A 12,349-nucleotide genomic window follows, 5' to 3' on the forward strand; every position below is an offset into this window, starting at 1 on the left:
GTTCATTTAACATATCTTTCTGAATGCTAGAGGAACAATTGAGTTAGTTGTTGTAATTAGATGAGACAAAAGTACCTGGACAGAACTTTTTAAGAGTAATGCTTCCATAACTCATTGAGGTGCCTTTATCTGTTATTTTTTTATTTGAAATGAAGTTTGTAAGAAAAAAGGAATGGAATTCTGATTCATGATATAACATAGATACATCTTATTGAGTGATATAAGCCAGACCCAAAAGGATAAGGACTATATGATTTTATGAAATCACTTATATGAAATACCTAGAGTAAGAAAGTAGATTAAAAGTTCCAAGAGTTCAGGGTGAGGTGTGGAATGGAAAGTTATTGCTTTATGGCTACAGAGTTTCCATATGGGATGATGAAAATGTTTGGGTAATGCAGGTGGTCATAGTAGTAGAACGTTATGAATGTGATTAATACCACTGAATTATATACTTACAGTGATTAAAATTAAGAATTTTGCATTATGTAGATGTATGTTTGTATTTGTGTATGTGTGTGTTTTAGTTTCCTACGTTGCTCAAACCAATACTGTGAAATGGGTTAGCTAGATAAGGAGTTCCTAACCTTTTTGTTCCACAGACCCCTTTGCCAGTCAGGTAAAAACCACAGATCCCTTATCAGAATATAGTGGCAGATAGTTTTATGACACTCAACCTTGGCATGTCTTTAAAATAAATTTTAGGATTATTCAAAATTATATTTTACGAGTTTCTCTTAACTTCCATAAATGATTACCTAACACGGTTCACCATCTGTTCAAATGATCATTTTCAGCAAACATTTAGAAATTTGAGATTTCCCATGGTCCGCCATGCTTACCAATTTTTTTGCAGGCAGTTATCCACTTCATTCAGAACATGCTAAATAAAAATAAAAATCATACTAAGTCCACACTATACTGTGTATGATTTAGTAAATATATCACACCTGCACCAACACTTCTCCAAAGAATAGTATTTTTTTGAATTTTCAATTCAAGTTTACTGACACTGTTGGACCCCTGGTTAAGAACCCTGGTTTAAACAATGGCATCATATTAGGTTACAGTTGTGAGGCTATAAAAAATGTACAAATCAGTGCATCTTCAAGGCAATGCTTTCTCTACAAAGACTGTGGCATCCTGGGGCTGATTTCCAGCAATTCTTGGCCCCTTTGTCACATGGCAAGACACATGGCAACATCTCCTGGTATCTCCCTTCTTGTGCAGGTTCTGTTGATATAGTTCCTTGTGTCCTGAGTCTTTCTCTCTCTGTCTGAATTTAATTATCTTATAACAGACTCTAGTAACAGATTAAAATCCATCCTGATTGAGGTAAGAAACATCTAACTGTAGCAACCTTCTCAAAAGGTCCTAATTACTATGGGTTTATACTCACAGTGATGGATTAGATTTAAGAACATATCTTTCTGGAGTACACACAGCTTCAAACCGCTACAATGTATGATTACAATTTAAAAAGTTAACAAAAACGAACCCATTTATCATCATTTTGATAATTCTAATATAATCACTTAGCTCATATTACAGATTTCTTAGCCAATTCTGTATAAATTGGAAAGTTTACCTTTTTCAAATTCTTTTTACTCTTCCTTTCTGTGTTATGTCATTTAAAAGTAATTATCAAATTCTTTTCATTCTAATTATCTCCAGTGAACACTTAACAAATCTAGAGTGGTAAGAATTTGATACATGTACAAAATATATATTCTTACCACAGGTTATGAGGTATTCATTAACATTCTTTATATCCATTATATTTGGGCAGTATGTGACATCTATTAGGACGGTGAACCTTTTATTGAGTGGACTTTCAATACACTGTGTCAAGGAGATTTCTTACTATTCTTCAATGCCTTGTACAAAGTAAGCAGTCAATACATGGCTGGTAAATTGAATGGGTGAAGCAACTGAATTATATATTTCAGCCACTTAATACCATTTCATGCTAGAATTTATTCACAAAGTATATTCTATTTAGCACATGAGGTTTACATAAAGTTTTTATTTCCCCTCTTGCTGTTTAGAATACTTGATGAGTCTAGAAATATATCTCCTTTAACATATTAAGCACATTAAGTCTATGTTCCCTACTTTCTCGGGCATACATTTGGAACATTAAACCATGTGGTCTAGCTGCCCCAAACTAAACTCTATTTGTAAAAGTCATTGAATCATGACACTAAAATATGTTTTTTAAAAATCCAAATGTAAAAATCATCTGATTTATATTGTACTCTTTGAAATACAAAAAATAGAGACATTTTACTGACTTGTGTTTTTTACAAACAAAATTAAGTAATTCCAAAGCCCCTAAAAGTATTGTTGATTTAGTGCCATGAATTCAACCTATACCAGAAATTAATGGAAAAATATTGGAAAACTATTTTTCAAAAAGACAATTTAAATGATATTTCTGTTCAAATTTGCTTTTCTTACTCTCCTTTTATAGATATTTCACCATTTGGATCCGCTCACATCAAATCGAGGTGAATGAAATTTCATCCATCTACAGTAAATCAGATTAAGTAAAACTGTATACAGTTTCTTGCAGGCTCAGAATAATAAAGTTGCATCTGAATTGATGTCTTTGGAGTTTCTGATGGAAATTTGTCTTAAGTATGTCACAATAATCCAGTTTCATTTGGCAATTTACTGCTAAATGTCACTCAGGGATATTTTAAAATATTTTTTATACTTCAGGAATAAAATTTTAAAGTGGAAAAGGATAATATCTATCATTTATGTCAAAACAATTCATTCTAAATTTGAGAATACTGTTGCACAGGGGAAATAAGTAACATGCTGAGTCACATAAGTAATGAAGTAATGGAGACATGAACTGAAAAATATATTGTTCTGATGTGACTAAGTTTTAATGTCCAATCTTTATCAGGGAAATCATATAAAGAGGATATTGGATATGGAGATAGCCTTTTCAGTATATGTTTAAAAGAATTTTACATACAGGCATGAGTTTATTAGTTGTAATTATAAAAGATTCTGAGTAGTTAAAATTGAAACAGGGAGCTGAGATATATTAAATATAGGACACTTCAGATTTTGCTAGGACATCTTCAGCTCTTTTCTTATGCTTAGTCCAATTCAAAGGGACTGCCACTCTGTATCCTCATGTCGTTCTGTCAACTTCAAAGCCCAAACCGTTCCTATACTGATTATGATTATAGGCTATTTGTATCCAGTTGGTTTCCACTGGTCAAATGTTAAACAGATTGTTGAAGGATAGCCCTGTCAAGTACTAGCCTGGAAGCCAGGTACAATAATTATAACAGATGTCACTTTATAGTGCCAAGTATTAGGGTCCTTTTTTTTTTTTTTTGCATGTATTCTTGGTTATTTCATTTTGCAATGAAATTGTTTTATAAAGCCAGACAAAATATAACTCTATTTTCTCCTTAAAGATATAGATTCACCTATTCTGTAAATGCTGCCACACTTGTGGCTAAAAAACAAATATAGCAAAATGCATATAATAGGATTATAGAATAGATATCCTCTCAGTTTCTGATCTCCTGTTTTCTTTCTCATCTAACTGCATACCCATATCCATAATTCAAATAAAATATTTGTATTTAAGGATTTTCACTCTTTTTTTCCTTTTTTGGAAATGGCAGAATGACCTTATTTTACATGCATTCTTTATCTCTTTAAGAAAAAAATAAGAATCTCTTCATAAAGAAGGAGACATTATTGTTGCATATATCAAAAACAAAATCACTGTTAAATGTGTCAGATCATGCTTTAAGCAAAATAAATACGATATCAAGAAATTAACTGGGGAAATTTTCTTTAGAAAAGCTTTAAGGATTCATGATGAAAAGTAATTGAGTCTTGGGATTTTAAGCACTTTAAGCATTTTTAGCATTTTAAGGTGATATCTAAAATTGACTGATTAGGAAAAAACATGTACAGAGAAGAAAATTCTTTTTTTCCTCCTGCCCTGCAGTTTTGCTGTCTGTTTCCATTTGCTGTGTGAGCTTCTGTATATATTTCTCTTTTTGTCTTCTCATCTTTCTCCTCTAGGATCCACTAGGATTCACTCTTAGGGACCTCTGATGTGAAGAGAGGTTCCCTGTCAATTGTACCACCTCAGTTACTTGTCTCTGCTGTGTACCACCTCAGTTCCTGGTTTCTGCTGTGCTTCACCTAGACTCTCCCCTTTGTCTGTCTTTTGTGTCATCACCTTGTTGTGTGACTTACTTGCGCGGGCACTGACTCATCTTGCAGAGACTCAGCTTTTGCTGAACAGGCACTCAGCTCACCTTGCAGGCACTGACTCAACACATGGGCACTGACTGGCCGTGTGGACACTCAGCTCACCATGTGGGCACTCAGGCGGGCACTCAGCTCACCATGCAGGCACTTGGCTTGTGGCGCAGGCACTCGGCTCACCACACGGGCACTTGGTTCCTCACATGGGCACTTGCTCACTGGGCAGGCATGCTTTTTCTTTTTTTTTCACCAGGAGACCCCAGGGATTGAACCAGGTCCTCCTGTATGGTAGGCAGAGGCCCTATTACTTGAGTCACATCTACTTCCTGAGAAAATTCTTGACTAGAATTTTAAAAGTTTTCTTTATTGTGCCTTACTGTAGAATAAACTTTTGAGTTAAGATATTTGTGAAGCTGAGTTTGGTAATTTACATTAAAGGGACAAATAAACATTATGGTTATTTTGTTATTTTTTATAATTAAGTTAATTTGGCTTTTGATATTCAAATTAATTATTTTAAAAATTATTTTGTAGAATTTAATAAAAATAAAAAGTGCTACATTTAAATAAACAGAATCCTTATTCATAAAGTTCTTTTTTACTTAAATACTTGATCATAATATACTAATTCAAAAGTGTGTGCAGTTAATTTATCTGTAAAGAAAACAATAATTGCACAAGATATTAATTATTAACTATTAAATAAGTGGAATTGCCCCAACAGAAACTGTGCAGAAACTATAGTATCAGGATGTCTAAGCACCTACATAGGATATTTCTGTTTCAGAATACTGGACTAATATTAAGGTATGTATATGAGCCAAAAGATAAATTGTTGGAGATAAATGCAAATTTGCAAAATGGTCTCAGATTAAAGAAGAACCAATGTATACATTGTAGAAAGTTAGAAATAGTAAGGTGAGTATATTGACCATCAAGTTTGAAAATCTCTATTCTATATAGTCTGTTGTAATTCAAAGATTATTAAGGAAAAGAGCATACAGACAACACATTTAAAAATCAACTCTTTTAAGTAGAGAAATTAGATATATTAGCAAAAAATAAGACTATAGAAGTTGTGATATCTGGAGTTAATATATCCGTAATATTTTTTAATCTCCGCAATTAAATTTTCTCATGGATAAATTTAAGTTAATACCCACTTAAAAGGAAACAAGCAACCCAATCTTTTCTGCAAAGTGCCAATAAATTCTGAGACAATAAATAGAACAATTATCCTGTGGTCCTCTTGAATCCAAACACGTGCAACTTTGAAATAGCAGGCAAGCAGCAGAGTGATCTGGACTTGGTGGGAACAATGGCATTATCCTACATAAAATTTGTATCAATAAAAGGAGACTTTTTCTGAAAAAATAAAAGAAATTTAAATTGTAGAAAGTGTCAAAATTGTTTCAAAATATATAAATAACCAGACTGAAATTTTGGTCTACTTAGGATATCAGGTCTACCTAAAACCTAAAAATGATATTTTAAAAATCTATCATTTCAGTATTCTTATTAACTCAGTGTTAATAATTAAAGGTGTCATTTTGAAAATAGAACATGTTTTAATTAAAATGGCCAAAGTCATTTATCATTTTGTTCATCAATTTTCAGGTAATGTTTAGTACAATCTAATAAGAATGGTGATATTTACTCAGCAAAAGCAATCACATTAACAGATTTTTTTTTAAAGATTCATTTTTTATTTATTTATCTCCCACCTTGCCACTTGCCTTGTTGTCTGCTCTTTGTGTCCATTCACTATGCATTCTTCTATATCTGCTTGTCTCCCTTTTGTTGCGGCATTTTGTTGCACCACTTCTCTGGTGGTGCAGGCTGTCAATTCTCCGTGGGCATGGGCCAGCTTGCCTTCACAAGGAGGCCCTCGGAAGTGAACCCAGGGCCTCCAGTATGGTAGATGGGAGCCCAATCTATTGGTCCACATCCGCTTCCTGTATTAACAGATTTTTGAAACAGCAAACAAACCTGCACTCACCTCTTATATGTCATGTTTTCCCCCGAAACTTTATTGGATATTTACAAATGTCTAATGACCTATGTAATACATTTCTCCTGGCCCTACCTATTGTGAGGTTGAGTGCCACATTTTATAACTTTTTGCAAAACCTATTTTCTTCTGAATGTAGAAGAATTTTCCCCAAAAGGAGGCAGAAAAAAGACAAATCCAGATTTCAGGATATTCTACACAAAAATCATAGATATCATGAAATAAATGCTTAAAAAAATAAACAGGTGTGAGAGGGACAATATGCATTGTCCCATATTAAAGGATACTAAAGGAAGCTTGAAACCATGTTATGAGGTAAGCAGCCAGAGGAGAGGTCACTGTGGCATGGGACTGAGCCCTCTTCCCAACCATCAGCACTTACTTGCCAAGCATGGGAGCCTGCTACACTGGAGATTTATCCTCCAGTTCCTGTCAAGACTTTAAGTAACAAATGTCCCACTTTAATGAAGAATGTTGTTAATGTGGATAAGTGGGGGGGGGGGGGGGAGGCGGGAGGGAGGGAGGAATATAGGAATCCCCTATATTTTTAAAGTAATATTTGTATAATCTAAAGTTTCTTTTAAAAAATTAATTAAAATGAAAGACTTCTTTAAGTGAATGCAACTCTTGCCAAAAACTTGACTGCAACCTCATTGAAGAATCTGAGGCAGAACAATACACCTAAATCATTACTGAATTTCTGACCCACCACAATCTGAAAAATATAAATGTTTGCTTTCAGCCACAGCGTTTTTGAGTAAATTTTTATGTAGCAATGAAAATTAATACCAGCTGTATTAGTCAGCCGAAGAGGTGCCGAGGCAAAGTGCCAGCACTCTGTTAATTTTTATAAAGGGTATTTGCGGTCACCCCTCGGGCTGAAGTGTGGTTTGCTGGCCTGGCAGGGGAGCAGCCGCGGTAGGCCTAATTCCGCTGCCCCCATAATAGGGTGGCTGGTCGGACTCACCGCCACCCCTGAAGGAAGCTCGGCATGGGCGCAGAGTGCCCTCGGGTCTCCCCTTCTCGGCAGCCATGCTTCCGCGGCCGCCCCTCCTCCCAGATGGCGCCACCCGATGCCTTGTGGGGCGGCACCCTTCTTTTTCCTTCTCCCTGTGCAGGCACAGGGCAGAAAATTCCAGTCTGCCCTTTTCCCCTCCCCCGACAGCAGCAACAGCCAGGTGTGGGCGGAGAAATCCAGCCCGCCCTTTTCCCCTCCCCCGACAGCAGCAACAGCCAGGTGTGGGTGGAAAAATCCAGCCCGCCCTTTTCCCTTCCCCTGACAGCAGCAACAGCCAGGCGTGGGCGGGAAACTCAAGTCTGCCCTCCACCCCAGCAACAGCAGCCACCAATCCCTAAACCCTGCCCCTTCCCCCAGCAACAGCGACAGCCAATCCCTAACCACCACCCCTCCCCCGTCCAGTACCGCCCACTGACCTTTTGCCGGCAACCAATCAGAACAGGGCGTGGCTTCGACCAATCAGCCTTCCCCAGCCCCTATAAAACTGTTGCCTCTCCCTCAATAAAGTGGACTTGCGTGTTTACCTTGTCTCCGCGGTAGTTCTTCTGCCCTGCACCCTCCAGTCCTGAGAGCCCCCCGACAAGGGCCTGGCCTCCCTTGTCCCCAGTTCGTCGCCTGCTTCTCCGGGCGACCCCTTCGTCGCCTGCTTCTCCGGGCGACCCCTTCGTCGCCAGCTTCGCCGGGCGACCCCGTCAGCCGAACCGCGCAACCCCTTGTGAGACCGATCCCTCGTCTGCTGCCGGACCGACCCCTCGTCCCAAGCGGGACCGACCCCTCGTCCGCAGCCAGACCCCACCTCTACCGACTGAGCAAGCCGCCACAGGTATTAATTTGAGGTAGAAGGTTATAGTCACAAGGCCTTATAGAGTCCAACTCAAGCTACCGTAAGAGGTACTTTCTCACCCAAAGTTATTGGCCACGTGTTGGAACAAGATAGCAGGTGATGTCTGTGAGGGCTCAGCCTTCCTTCTTCCTCTAAAAGCTCTGTGGTCCCATTTTCTTTCTATCTCAGCTGTCAGCTGACATAGAGCTTTGCTTCTCTGCCTGGGGCTCAATTCTTTCCAGGCTCAGCTGATCTGTCTCTCCACAAGGTTGCTGTAGATTATCAGGCTCTCTCTCTTCCCGGACCTCTCCTGGGTCTGTGGAGCTGTCTCTATTCCTCTGTTTTTCTCCTATGTGTTTACTTCCCAGGGCTCCAGCATCAAAACTCAAAACTCTCTCCTCTGCCATTTCATTTTCTCTCTGAGTCCCTGCCCAACAAGGAGGTGGGGGACTCAGCATCCTACTGACGTGGCCAAATTAAAGCTTTAATCACAATTCAATCAATTAAAAGTCAAACATCTAAATTTAATACAATCTAATACTCCCAGAGGAGCAGACCATTTTACAAACACAATCCAATATCTATTTTTGAAGTCATGAGCAATACCAAACTGCTACACAAGCTAAAGATGTTAAACAGACATGACTCCAAATGTAAAATGTTTTGGGGAAAGAAAACCTTATCTACATTGTGTTCCATTCCTTCAGGTGCTTTAAAAGAAAAAGAAGGGAATATAAATTATTTTATTAAATTTTAGCATTTTAATTGATACAATTCGGCTACAATATATTCATGAAATATCTATAAATATGCTACTATTTCAAAATTATGTAACGTATTTGCAAATTTATAAGAAATCTTCTACAGAATATAAATGTAAAAAAATGCTAAATGTAAGGTATGTACCTTGTTTTATTTGGGCGGCAGGATATTATCAGACAAGTAAGCCCCTAAGATTATAGTCTTTATACAAAACTACAGAATCACTTTGCTAATAACAAAGGTTAAATATAAAGTATTACTTTCTCAAATAGATGTATATATACTGGACAAATTGATGAAGGTTAATTGGGGTACATTTTTATTTTGAAATTATATATCTTGTGACTAATTTAGGCACATGAGTAATACATATAAAATATACATTCATTTATATTTTATACATTATTAATATATATTTTTATATTATACATTATTCATATATGTTACATATATTATTCATACATATTAATATTATACATCTATATTAGTTTCCTGTCTTTATATGTCAGTAAATTATAAAGAAAGATATAAGGAGTGCTGGTGGTTGAGTCAGATCATTACAAATCCTAAACAATATAAAAATGCTGAAACTTCTTTCAAAGAACTAAACAAAACACTTCAGCCTGCTAAAAATGTATATAGCATTGTGGTTAAATGCATGATTACTAATACAGTTTTATAGGTACAAGTCCTGTTTTGGTCAATTTCTCATTTTTGACTGACAAGTTGTCTAAAATATCTAGTTCTCAAATATATATTTACAAAATAGATAGCAATAATATTGTACTTATTTTGTTGTACTATTGTCAGATTATTATTGTGAGAAGTGTTTTACAAATTGTAAAAATTGTATTAAAAATTATAATTGATTAAAATATATAAAATACCTCATCAAGATAAGTAAAACTTATAAATTAGTTTTTATTTGCCTTCTCTAGTAACCTTCAATTTCGTTCATTCATTCATCCATCTATAAAATTATTCATTCATTTTAAGTCATTCTTCTTTGTCACCTCAATTAGCTCATTGGCATGCACAGAAAAGCAATTGATGAAATGATGAATATATGAATAAATGAATTCAATTAATCAACTTGGAAATGACTTAAATTCCCTAATTCACTGTTCTTTGGAATATGTTTACTATTCTTTTGATCATCCAAATATAGGTTTGTATTTAGATTTTTTTCAGATAACCAAATTTTGGTCATATTAATTTTTCTCTTTTGTGTTTCTGTTTTCTATTGCATTGATTTATGCTCTGAGTTCATTATTTACTTTCTTCTGTTTGGTTTGCATTTAATGCACTTTTATTTTTCTACTATCTTAAGGTGAAAATTTAGGTGACATGAAATGTTTCTTTTCAAATGTAGGTCTTACAGCTATACTTTTTCTCTATCACCACTTTAATTGCGTTCTTAACTTTTGATGTTTGAGTTTGTATTTTTATTCGGCTCAAAATAGTTTGAAATTCCTTTATGGTTTCTTCGTTGACGCATGAGTTATTTACATAGGTGTTTAATTTGAGGGTTTCTTTCATGTCTTTCTGTGTTTGATTTCTAACACAATTCTTTTGTGGACAGAGGAAAAACTGAACATGATTTCAATCTTTTTAAATGTATTAAACTTGCTTTATACCCCAGACTGTATAGACTAGTATATCTTGGTGAAGGTTTCATTTGTATATGAAAATATATGATTTCTTGAACCACTGGATATTTTGTACCATGTATATCAGTTGCATTGAGTTTATTGATAATGTTGTTCAAGTCATTAAAATATCCTTATTGATTTTCTGTTTAGATTTAATATTAATTATTGAAAGTCATGGATTCGACTGTAATTGTTGAATTTCCTATTCCTACTTTCAATACCGTAAGTTTTTGCTTTACATATTTTGAGGCACTGTTATTGGGTATATGCACATTATGTTTAATTCCCTACTGTATTAATGGCTTTATCTTCATGAAATATACCTCTCTGTCTCTAGTAATATTTTTACCTGATATTTTGAAATATCAATGCTCACTTATATGTACTGCTCACTACTTGTTTGCTGTAATTTTTCAGACCTTGAACTTTCAATCTCTTTTTGCCTTTAAATATAAGCTGATCTCTTAGAGATGGCATGTAGTTAGGAAATTAGAAGTAATACTTTAAAAAATCTGGCTATGGTATTCCTTTCATAGATGATGGTTGGTTGTTCTTCCTCCATGTCTATAAAATATGTGTGTCCCTATTCCAGTAGCTATAACTTCACCTTTTTTTCCATTCTATAGTCATACCCAGAACATTATTGTGGAAAAAGTCAGATGGAAGATGGACAATGATATTTTTTTTATAAAATTTAAGTATAATTAAGTTTGAATTCCCCAAGGCCATATGTAGCCATGATCATATCCAGAGAAAGTGCCAAGTAAGCATGCCAGGAATTGTTGATATTAGACAGAAAGACACATCATCCCAGGAACGGTCAAGAAAGGATCCTCCATAATCAACATAGTTTCTATAACTCCCACCTCATTTTTTATTTATTTTTTACCCAGAGAGCAACCAAAAGGAACTAATCCCTTACTGGGGTCAGCCACATCAAATAAGTGCCTTGGAAAGTATATGAAAGAGGAGAAGACGATGAAAGCAGAGTGAGATTATCATTCCATTTTTAGCAGCTTTTACAATAAAAGATTCACCATTGTCAAATGGAATGGATTTTCAAAATGACCTGGAAATCCAAAAACATACAATATATTAGTTTCAAGGGCCACATTTGTGTGATTGGAGTTAACTGATAAAAAATCTGAAGAGCTGATAATAGTGGTGAGTCATCACCAACAACCAAGGGAGGGGTAATTTAATCTATGTAATTTAATCTGCCAGAAGTGGGAAAAGTCAACTGCTTTTGTGATGAGGCTTACTCCTCTAAGACAAATTGGTCAAAATTGATAAAAGTCACAAGTCTGGCATGTAGTGAGAGGCTCTATGCCAAAAACATAGAGCCAGGCTCAATTTCCAGTATCATTCCAATATGTCTCATCATAACATGGTCTCGCAGAGACAGCAAACAGTCTAGACTGTTTGATCAGGAGCCACAAATGATTTCAACAGATTTTAGTGCCAAAAAGGAAAATCTTTAATCTGCCAGTCTTCAGTTTTCCAAATGGCAAACCAAAGAGCTAAACCATTGTTAACAAACCAAGAATTTGATTTTTATCAAATAAGCAGAGCACCACATCCATGCTGACTTCATAATAGGCACTAAGGCAGGATAACCAGAGCACCCCAGTGATCAATGGTTTTCAGCTTAGTTGAATTCTCAGTGAATAAGCCAATGCATGGGGAGTCTAGGGGAAACAAATGTGATTCAGCTAGTTACTTTGTCCTCAAAGGAATGACCTCCACTTTTTCATTTTTCTCTATTTAATAAATGAGGGTTATCAGGCCTTTTCCACTTTGTTGGTCATTGAGTTCAAGTTGATCCATCC

This window comes from Dasypus novemcinctus, chromosome 15 (assembly GCF_030445035.2).
Source record: "Dasypus novemcinctus isolate mDasNov1 chromosome 15, mDasNov1.1.hap2, whole genome shotgun sequence".
In the NCBI taxonomy this organism is placed as follows: Eukaryota; Metazoa; Chordata; class Mammalia; order Cingulata; family Dasypodidae; genus Dasypus; species Dasypus novemcinctus.